The sequence below is a fragment of the Trachypithecus francoisi genome, unplaced genomic scaffold, assembly GCF_009764315.1.
Source record: "Trachypithecus francoisi isolate TF-2019V2 unplaced genomic scaffold, Tfra_2.0 Lachesis_group15, whole genome shotgun sequence".
Taxonomy (NCBI): Eukaryota; Metazoa; Chordata; class Mammalia; order Primates; family Cercopithecidae; genus Trachypithecus; species Trachypithecus francoisi.
Genome location: NW_022681460.1, coordinates 1,590,483 through 1,602,280, shown reverse-complemented (window position 1 = coordinate 1,602,280; position 11,798 = coordinate 1,590,483). Strand labels below are relative to the sequence as shown.

Sequence of the window (11,798 nt, the reverse complement as noted above, 5' to 3'; positions counted from 1 at the left end):
AAGTATAAGCAAAAAAAATTAAAATAATTTGAGATTTGAAATTAGCTTTATGGAAATATAAAACACTGCTGTGCTCACAATAAGCCTATCTCTCATAATCTTTCTATTTCTGAGATTTTAATTGTAGAGTAATCCACTGACATTCCCAGAACTCAATCCTGACATTCTTTCTTCCTTCCTGGGGAAGACTCTTATTTTCACCCATTCTTCCCCTCATCTGCATCACTATTATTAGTGCACATTTGTTCAGTCTGTCTTCTCTGCCTCCAGGGCCCTGTGTTATTCTCTCTTATAGCATTAACAATCCGGAACAATGTGAGGCAACTGACCCAAGTAGTAGAGCATGAATAACAACCGCTCGGTGTATGAGCTGACCGTAGCTAACCCCTGTGGTCACGCTGCTAACTACCAGCTCGACTCCAGGGTTTCTTATGAATCTGTATACTGAGATAAAGGGATTAAGGCGCTGGATTGCTCTTGGGGATTTCTGCTGAAGAGTCACAGTCCAGAGACAGAGGGTCCATGTGATCCCTCTCAGCTCACCATTTAGCTTCTAGAAGCTTCCTACCTCCAAAAAATGATCTGAGGGAGGGGCCTCCAGGGACAGAAGTGAGAGTAGTGGCCCAGATTTCCTAACTCACCAAGAGTGGAAGCACACAGAAGCACCACGGGAAAGAGGGAAGGCTCAGTGAGGACGGCCAAAAATGCTCAGAGCGATGGGGATAATCGACAGCCTGTCCTCCTAACAGAGAGAGGCCTGAGTCCCCGCTGACTCCCGGGTGTGAACTAGAACTGAGCAGGGAAGTGGAGGCAGGAGGCTTTCCAGGAGGGGAAACAGGTGTGAGCAAGGCACAAGAGGGATGCTGGGTGTGGCCTCCCTGGTCATGTGCTCACCTCTGATCACTGGGCTCTGGGCCTGTTTTGGCAACTAAAGTGGTATCTGCCTCAGCCTGCACCATTCCATAGCCAGCCTTCCAGAGGCTGCATGCTCTTCCAAAGGAATTAATTTTCTACACAAAAAAATAACCAGCTCCCATGGAGAGGTGTTGGTTAAAAGTGGTGTTGGGGGAAGACCAAAAAAATTCACATAGGGAAATAGCTGGAAAGTTTTTATGGAAAGCTAAGTTGGACTCAGATAGTGGAACACTGGTCACCTGTGATGTTTAAGAATTAAGCTGAGCTGTCTGAGTAGACATTTTAGAAATGTAGCTGGAACTGCCCAGTAAAAATCATAAAGAAGCTGTTGGATTCCTGCACTGTCTCTACAAATCTACAGCAAATTCTTTAGGTGCTTCCCATGCATGTGTTGTAAACTTTAAGGAATTATATGGACTTTGAACATCTTTTATTCATTTTTTAATATCTTGGTGTTAAATGCTAATTATATTTTCTCTGGCAAGATCTTACACTGTGTAAAGCAATATTAATTCACACAGAGAAACCTTGTGATGGTTAATATTAATTGACAACTTGATTGGATTGAAGGATGCAAAGTATTGTTCCTGGATACGTCTGTGAGGGTGTTGCCAAAGGAGATTAACATTTGAGTCAATGGACTGGGAGAGGCGGACCCACCCTCAGTCTGGGTGGGCACCATCCCCTCGGCTGCCAGTACTGCTGAACAATTCAGGCAAAAGAAGGTGGAGGAGCAGACTTGCTAAGTGTTCCAACCTTCATATTTCTTCCACGCTGGATGCTTCCTGCCCTCCAACTCTGGACTCCGGGTGCTTCAGGTTTTGGACTCAGACTTACACCAGTGGCTTGCCAGGGGCTCTCAGGCCTTTGGCCATAGACTGAAGGCTGCACTGTTGGCTTCCCTACTTTTAAGGTTTTGGGAATCAGACTGGCTTCCTCACTCCTCAGCTTGCAGATGGCCCACTGAGGACTTCACCTTGATCATGTGAGTCAATACTTCTTCATAAGCCCCACTTCATGTAAACATCTATCCTATTAGCTCTGTCTTTCTAGAGAACTCTGACTAATACAGATTTTGGTACCAGGAGTGGTTCTAGAGGAACTGAATTTTAAGGATGAATTTATTAGTTGGTTTGAGAGTTCCTGAAGTTGGCTGCTTAATCTGATTAGATCCAAAAATGCCAATGACTTTACTTCTAATAAAATGGAGAAGACTGATAGTCCTTGGCATGAACTGTTTAGAAAGTTATACAAAATAAATGCACCTGATACTCCTGATTCACTGCTCTTGAGAGGCAAGGAGTTTAGTGACTCTATACATAATACCTTCAAACATATGTGGAGAACCAAGGAAGATAATGAAGTTGGTTAATTGCTTCTAAGTTCACTGGTCAAAGTGATGAAAAAAACCAGATGATATCAGGGATTCCAACTCCAGACTCCAAAAGCACATACCAAGCCTCAAATCTTCTAAGATTTCCCTGAGTGGAGAGTCTTATCTCCTGTAGACAAGGGGCAAAAATTGTGGAAACTCAGACGCAAGCTCTTACCATACCAATGGCTGACCTGCAATGAAAGGTACACACTCAGCCTTGCCAGGTGTCTATTGTTACAGTGAGGGCATGGATTGGAAAAGAATAGGACGTTGCAACTTGAAATGGGGATGTGTGGGAGGACACTGATGAAGCTGGGGACACTGAGCTTCTAAATTATGATGACCCTTTTCTTGCCAGAGGAAACAGCCTCTCCACCCCCAGTGGTGGCAACATCCCCTCCCCTACTCATGCTGCCATCAGCCTTTCCACCTTTGTTTGAGGAGATTAACCCTCTGTTGCCTGAGGCAACAGTGACAGCCTCCCCTGGGGCAGTTGCCAGACAAGACAACACTTATTCTCCTCAGGACCAACACCCAACACCCCTGTTTGCTTCTGTAACTATAGACTAAAGTCTACCTATAACTAAAGTCCCGTGAGACTCTACAGGTGAGATTCAGAGTGTCACCCAAAAGGAGGTGCAGTACACTCTGAAAGAACTTTTTGGGTTTTCTAATATATGTAAGGAATCTGGAGAACAGACATGGGAATGGATATTAAGGGTGTGGGATAATGGGGGAAGGAACATGACGTTGGATTAAACTGAATTTATTGATATGAGCCCACTAAGCAGGGATTCTGTATTTACTGTTGCAGTTCAGGGAATTAAAAAAAGGTTCTAATAGTTTATTTGCTTGGTTAGCTGAAATATGGATCAAAAAATGGCCCACTATGAGCAAGATGGAAATGCCTGATCTCCCTTGGTTTAATGTAGAGGAAGAGATTCAAAGGCTTAGTGAGATTGGGATGGTGGAATGGATTAGTCACTTTAGACCTACCTTACCTCAACTGGGAGTGTCCAGAAGACATACCCTTCACCAATACCTTGCAAAACAGGTTTGTGAGGATCACCTACCTCCTTGAAGATCTGTGATTGCTCTTCTCTATATGCTGGATCTTACAGTGGGAACGACAGTCACTCAATTAGAAAACTTAAACACAGTGTGAATAATTGGATCCCAAGATGGCAGGGGCTAAGGGGTGGCACTCAACCATCAAAGGCAAGGTGGGTGTAGCTACTGTAATGGACAGCAGAGACAAAGCAGAAATCAGAAGAGTCTAATTCATGTAGAGCTCTGGCATTGACTAATTAATCACAGTATTCTTAGAAGTAAAATTAATAGGAAGCCTTGATTCTTACTTAATTTGTGTAAGCAGAAAACTTCCAGGTCGAGTAAACAAAAGACTAATTTGAATTATAAAAAGAGAGAATCATGATCCCTCAGTCAATTTCCAGACTTGAACCAGTTTTCAGACCCAGAACCTCTTGAATGAAAGACAGGCCAGGTCCCCTTGAGGAAGGATCCTGCTACGCTACTGAGAGCTTATACTGTTAATTTTTCTCCCATCCTACCCTGGCCTTTTACCAGGGTAACTGTGCACTGGGGAAAGGGAACTGATCATATCTCTCAGAAATTCCTGGACCCTGGCTCTGAGCTGATGTTGATTCCAGGGATCCAAAATGTCATTGTGGTTTTCCAGTTAAAGTACGGGCTTACGGAAGTCGGGTAATTGATGGAGGTTCAGCTCAGGTCTGACTTACAGTGGGTCCAGTGGGTTACCGGACTCATCCTGTGGTCACTTCCCCAGTGCCAGAATGCAGAATTGGCGTAGATAAACTTAGCAGCTGACAGAATCCCCACAAGGGCTCCCTGACTGGTAGAGTGAGGGCTACTATGGTGAGAAAGGCCAAATGAACCAGTAGAGCCATGAGAACTGCCTCTACCCAGAAAAATAGTAAATCAAAAACAATATCATATCCCTGGAGGGATTACAAAGATTAGCACCACCATCAAGGACTTGACAGACACAGAGGTGGTGATTCCCACCATGGCCCCGTTGAACTCTCCCATTTGGCCTGTGCAGAAGACAGATGGATCTTAGATAATGACAGTGGATTATCGTAAGCTTAACCAAGTGGTGACTCCAAGTGCAGCTGCTGTACCACATGTAGTTTCATTGCTTGAACAAATTAACACACATCCTGGTACCTGGTATGCAGCCATTAATTTGGCAAACACATATTTCTCCATTCCTGTCCATAAGGCCCACCAGAAGCCATTTGTCTTTAGCAGGTAAGACCAACAATATGCATTTCACTTTGGAAATGCAAGCAGCACAAGGTGAATTGGGATGTACAATCTGAACCTAATTCATAGATTGCCGGCAGAAGTGGGCACTGTCATACCTCGTGGGTATATCAACTCTCCAACTTTGTGTCCTAATCTTGTTTGCAGGGATCCTGATCACTTTTCCTTTCCACAGGATATCACACTGGTCCATTGCATTGATGACCTTATGCTGATGGACCCAGTGAGCAAGAAGTAGCAAACACACTGGACTTATATACGGATCCATGGACTATAGTCAATGGTTTGGCTGGATGGGCAGGGACTTGGAAGAAGCATAATTGAAAAATTGGTGACAAAGAAATTTAGGGAAGAGGTATTTGGATGGATCTCTCTGAGTGATCAAAAACTGGGAAGATATTTGGATCCCATGTGAGTGCTCATCAACGGGTGACCTCAGCAGAGGAGAATTTTAATAATCAAGTGAATAGGATGACTAATACAAATGTCATGTAACATTAAAATTAGCATTAAGTGCAAAGAGGGTAGTAAAACACATCCAGACTGTTCCTCTTCCATTAGCTGACAAAAACTTCAGAAATACCAGCTGTGGCTGGGTGCGGTGGCTCACATCTGTAATCCCAACCTTTTGGGAGGCTGAGGCAGGCAGATCACTTAAGATCAGGAGTTTGAGACCAACCTGGCCAACATGATGAAACCCTGTCTCTACTAAAAATACAAAAATTAGCCAGGTGTGGTGGCAGGCACCTGTAATCCCAGCTACTCAGAAGGCGAACGCCGGAGAATCATTCGAACCCAAAGGGCAGAGGTTGCAGTGAGCCGAGATCATGCCACTGCACTACAGCCTGGGTGACAGAGCAAGACTCCATCTGAAAAAGGAAAAAAAAAGAAATACCAGCTGTGAGTAAACATGTATTACACATTGGGTTTTTTGTTTGTTTATAATACTTAAAATATATAAACACCTTTCCCTTCTGAGAAAAAAAGATGAAAGCCTGTATTTTTCCCATTATACACATGTACATACAAATACAAATATATATGTGTTTTTTAGAATTTTGGAGGCACGTTATGGGATTAGGTGTAGTCTAGTTTGGTCAGTTGTGATAGGATAAGCATCTTGGTCTGGAAAACACCAGACACGTTTCCTGTGTCTCTTTTATTATCTGAGTTGGCATAATAAGGTAAAGATAATAGGATTTTAAGGAGACTGTGAAAGGCTATTTTATAAAATCATGGTAGAAGTTTCTCTCACTGGCGTAAACTTGGGAACTGTGACAATTTGACAATGAGCCCCTGGAACATGAAGGGAGATTTGTTCTTCAAATCTTATAAGAACAGTGATGGTGCCTAACGGCAAGGATCCCAGACTTTTAACAAGAGGACAAGAAAAAAGTGCCCCTAGTCACCATGGAGTGTGAGGAAAGTTTCAGAGAGGAGGTATCTGGAGAGGGCTCCCCTTAATCTATGTTCAAGTTCTGGGCTCACTGCAAAGCTGTGCATGCCTGGGTCTGACCTGAAGCAGCACAGCAAAGGATGTTAGAACTAAATGACAGGATTGAACACTCCAGGGCCTAATTCATAGATTGCCGGCACAGCATGGTGCACACTTCAGGAGGACCTGAATAGAATAGCTAAGGCTTTGAAAATTTAACTCACTTTGGAAATGCAAGCAGCACAAGGTGAATTGGGATGTATAATCTGAACCTAATTCATAGATTGCCTGCGAAAGTTAGCAAACAAATATACTTAAAATTTTCCAGAGACTTTTAACAGTTCCCACAGTTTCTTATCAAATATTTTAAATCCCCAAAATATAATCAGAGTTTCTTATCAAAAAAATTACCAGGATGATTTCAATAACTTAACAGAAAAGACAATCAGCAGACATTAGCTCAGAGACAACCCAGATGGAATTATCCAAAAAAGACTTGTAAAGCAGCTATTTTTACCATGTTTTATTAAGTAAGAGTGAAAACTATTGAAATCCATATAATGTAGGCATGCTTGCCAGAGGTAGAAATTATTAAAAAGAACCAAAAAAATTGGAATAAAAAATACAGTAAGTGCAGTAATTTCTTAAATGGGCTTTTTTGCAGAATGAAGATAGCAAAGAAAAAAGTTTGTGAAAGTTAAAATAGGCAATAGAAAATATTCAGTTTAAATAGCAAACAGAAAAAAAAAATACTAGACAAGTGCATAAATGGCGTTTCATGGACCTGTGAAATAATATCAAGTATCTAATGTTCATGTTATTGAGGTCTGAGAGGGAAATAAAAAAAGAAATTTTTCCAGAATAAAACTTGAAGAAGTAATGGCTGAAACATTTCAAATTTGACAAATAACACAAATTTAAAGATTCCAGAGATCAGTGAACTCAGAAAATGGGAGAAAAATCTGTCTGATAATGGGAGTATATACAGAATATATAAAGAACTCTTAAATGTAATAATAAAAAGGCAAATAATAATTAAAATAGGCAAGTGATCTGAATAGACTCAGGAAGATACACATGTGAACTTAATAAGCACATGAAAAAGTGTCAGTGTCATTAGCCATCAAGGAAATGCAAATTAAAATCACAAAAAGATATTAATTCACCCATATCCCCATTAAATAAGACCAGGTATTGATGAGAATTTGGAGATAATGGAAATCTCATGCATCACTGGCAGGAACATAAAACCATGAATCAGCTTTGAAAAGAATTAAGAAGTTCCTCAAAAGGTTAAGCATAAAATTGCCTATGACCCATATATTTCACATCTAGGTTTGTGCCTAAAAAATACACGGAAAAATGTATCCAAATGTTCTTAGCATTATTATTCACAACAGCCAAATGAGGTGGAAATAACCGCAAGTGACCATCACTGGAAAATCAGAATGAGATCTATCCATCAATTGGAGTATTATTTGCCAAATAAAAGTAATAAAATACTGATAAATGCTGCAACATGCATGAACACATTATGCTAAAAAGAACTGCCAGAAACTGGGTAATTTATGAAGGAAAGAGGTTTAATTGACTCAAAGTTCGGCGTGACTGGGGAGGCCTCAGGGAACTTATAATCATGGTGGAAGGCAAAGGGGAAGCAAGGTACCTTCTTCACAGGAAGCGGGAAGGAGAATGACTGAAGGAGGAACTTGCCAAACACTTATAAAACCATGAGATCTGGTGAGAACTCATTCACTATCATGAGAACAGCATGGGGGAAAATCGCCCACGATCCAATGACCTCCACCTGATCTCTCCTTCGCACATGAGGATTATGGGGATTAAAATTCAAGATGAGATTTTGGGTGAGGACACAGGCAAACTATATCACTAAGTGAAATAAATAAGTCATAAAAGGACACAGATTGTATGATTCCATTTATATACAATGTTCAGTGCAGCCTCATCTGTAGATACAGAAAATAGATTAGTGGTTGCCTAGGGCTGGGGGTTTGGGGGAAAGAGGTGATTTTAATGGGTACGGAATTTCATTTTGAAGTTATGAAAGCAGCCTAAAATTGGGCAATATTCTGTGAATATACTAAGAACCATTGCATTGCATACTTTTAATGAGTGAACTATAAAGCACGTCAATTACATAATAATAAAGCTGATATACACACATACACACAATCAGTGACAGAACATCAATGAGCTATACATAGGAGGAATGTCGGAAATATGACTGTATGCATGTCAAAATGTACAGAAGTGTGTGCCAAAAACTTAATTTTGCCTCATACAAAAAAATAAATTAAAAAAACTAAATAGTACATAGAATAATATTTTAGGTAAGTGGACAATTGATAATTCACATAAGCAGAAGGCAACATAAAGTACGAATTTACCAATGTATGAAGTTGTACCTGATAAATCACTCTAACTACATGTTTCAGAATAGTTTTACAATTTCATTACCTGCTTTACTGAGACATTCCTGAAACATTCACATCTATTTTATTGAGTATTCTTAGAGTGATGAAGAGATTTTTCTTAGAACCATCCTTTTCAGCTCATGCATTTCTCTCCTGCATCTTGAGTTACAGAGTCTGGCACAAGAAAGGGCTAACTTTTCTGTGTTTTACCCAATTAGAAACAACAAAAACAAGAAATCAGTAAGACTCAGTTACCCAAAACCCATGAGCCAAAATTCAACGGGATTATTTGGTGCATATTTTGTATCTCAGACCACTGATGTAAACTTCTGCCCCATCCTTGGCATTTCGAAAGAAATTGAGAGGGAAATTTCCTGACTTTTCTTTAACTAAGATTTTTAAACATTAGTGTCCTGTGTTTGTTTTTATTATGTTTTGCTTTGCTTTTGTTTACACTTTACATAAATATTGTCTTTGTTTTAGTTTTTAAATCAAGACTACCTGATTAACATGAAGGTGTTTAAAAACTGTTCATTTTTTTTTTTTTTTTTGAGACAGAGTCTCGCTCTGTTGCCCAGGCTGGAGTGCAGTGGCCGGATCTCAGCTCACTGCAAGCTCCGCCTCCCAGGTTCAGGCCATTCTCCTGCCTCAGCCTCCCGAGTAGCTGGGACTACAGGCGCCCGCCACCTCGCCTGGCTAGTTTTTTGTATTTTTTAGTAGAGACGGGGTTTCACCGTGTTAGCCAGGATGGTCTCGATCTCCTGACCTCGTGATCCACCCATTTCGGCCTCCCAAAGTGTTGGGATTACAGGCTTGAGCCACCGCGCCCAGCTAAGCTGGGGTATCTTAAGGATTGCCTAGGCAGCATGAGGAAGCCACTCCAACCCTGTCCAATCTGCAATGGGGACCACTGGAAGGTTGACTCTCCCCAGGGACACTGGTCACTGGGTCTAGAACCAATCTCCCAAATGGTCCAGCAGCCGAACTGATGGGTCCTGGGGCTCCTCTCCCCAGCTCCAGTGGTCCAGACCACCATTACCATCCAGGAGCCCTGGGTAATTCTGGAAATCGAAGAGAGGAAAGTGGACTTCCTTTTGGACACTGGGGCTGGTCTCTTGGTTCCCCTCTCCAATCCAGACCCCTGTTCCAACCTTAGCACAACCATGAGGGGTGTCTCAGGAAGTCCTTTAACCTGACTTTTTTCCAAGCTCTTAGTTGTAGCTGGGGAGATCTCTTGTTCACCCATGCCTTTCTAATTATGCCTGAAAGCCCAACCTCTCTGTTGAGCAGGGATATTCTGGCCCATATTGGGACGACCATCCTGATGGGCCATGACAAACTCTTTGTCTCCCCCTAGAGGAAATCAATACTAACCCAGAAGTTTGGGCAATTCAAGGGAAGACTGGCCAAGCCACAACCACCATACCTGTGTGGGTCCATCTTAAAGATCCCACCTACTTTCATAACCAGAAACAATATCCCCTGAAATCAGAAGTTAGGAAAGGACTAGAAGCCATCATTGATAACTTAAGGTTGCAGGGCGTCCTCAAACCCTGCAGCATTCCTTGTAATATCCTGATACTGGGGGTACAAAAACCCAGCAGAGAATGGAGGCTACTTTGGGACCTCTGCCTCCTTTCACCTGGCGGTTCCCAATCCATATACTCTGCTAGCCCAAATAACCGAGGGAACTAAATGGTTCAGAGTCATGGATCTAAAGGATGCCTTCTTCTGCATACCATTACACCTCAACTCTCAGTATTTATTTGCATTTGAGGATCCCTCTAACCAAACCACCCAGTTAACTTGGACAGTGTTATCTCAGGGATTCTTAGATAGCCCCCAATTGTTTGGGCAGACATTGTCAAGAGACCTCTCCGAGTTCCTTTATCCTCGGGTTAAAGTTTTATAATATGTAGATGACATTCTCCTCTGTGCTCTGAGGAAATCTCTCAGGAGGGCAGTAAGGCTCTTCTTAATTTTTGGCTAATAGAGGATATAAGGTTTAAAAAAAAACCTAAAGCTCAGCTCTGCCAGCTTCAGTGAAGTACCTAGGCCTGGTCTTGTCAGAGGGGACTAGAGCATTTGGTGAAAAAAGGATTAAGGCCATCTCCTCCTTTCCCCTCCCCGAAACCCTCAAGCAACTAAGGGGATTCTTAGGCATTACAGGATTCTGCAGACTATGGATATCTGGGTATGGTGAAATAGTTCAGCCCTTATACCACCTAATAAAGGAGACTCAGGCAGCTAAAATTCACTGTCTAATTTGGGGTCCAGAGGCTAGAAAGGCCTTTGACCAACTAAAACAAGCCTTGCTTAAGGCACCAGCCCTTAGTCTCCCCACAGGGAAGATGTTTAATCTTTATGTGTTAGAAAGAAAAAGAATAGCACTGGGAGTTCTAACGCAGGCCCAAAGTCCAGCCCAGCAGCCTGTAGGCTACCTAAGTAAGGAGCTTGATTTGGTAGCTAAAAGATGGCCAACTTGCCTCTGGGCGGTTTCAGCAGTAGCCTTGTTGGTACCAGAGGCTACTAAGTTAACCATAGGGTATAACTTCACTGCTTACATTCCACATAATATGGCAAGACTGCTGTCTTTTAAAGAGAGTCTCTGGCTAATGGACAACCATCCCCTCAGATATCAAGCTCTGCTATTAGAGGAAGCTGCACTCCAATTAAGAACCTGTCCCTCCCTAAATCCAGCCACCTTCCTCCCTCCTTTGAGGTAGAATCTCAAGGAAACTCCCAGACTGGATTCTCTTTATGGACAGAAGTTGTTTTGTAGAACAAGGGACCTATAAAGTAGGGTATGCAATAGTTACCCTGAGTGATACTGCTGAGAGCACACCTCTCTCCTCAGGCACGAGTGCTCAATTAGCCGAACTCATCGCCCTCATGCGGTGCTTGCATTAAGCAAAGGGAAAGCAGTCAACATTCATACTGATTCTAAGTACAATTTCCTAATCTGCATGCCCTGCCGCGGACTGGAAAGAGAGGAACTTCCTCACAGCTAATGGGTCTCCCATTAAATGCCATCAGAAAACTAATGGACTAGTATCCTTGGTTTTCCTCCCATGGGAAGTGACAGTTATACACTGAAAAGGCCACTGAAAAAGGAGGGATGAAGTGGCTGAGGGAAATAGGTTGGCAGACCAAGCAGCTAAATCAGTAGCAAGGGGGCCCCAGGTCTCTGACCCACTTGAAGGTCCACTCATCTGAGAAGGTCCAACCAGGGAAATAAAAACTCAATAGTCTCCTGAGGAAATAGAAGGGGCCACCTCTCAGGGATACACCATTCAGTCCTCCGGGCAGCTACAATGGAAGCACAGCAAGT

The 11,798-nt window shown here is 42.3% G+C and overlaps 1 long non-coding RNA gene across 1 annotated transcript; it reads left to right on the top strand.

Moving 5' to 3' along the window:
* The first annotated feature begins 1,540 nt into the window (after positions 1-1,540).
* LOC117097960 lies at positions 1,541-5,475 on the top strand. The gene is made up of 2 exons (XR_004443113.1): positions 1,541-1,900; positions 4,773-5,475. It is a non-coding gene; the product is annotated as an uncharacterized LOC117097960 (long non-coding RNA).
* The last annotated feature ends 6,323 nt before the right edge of the window (positions 5,476-11,798 follow it).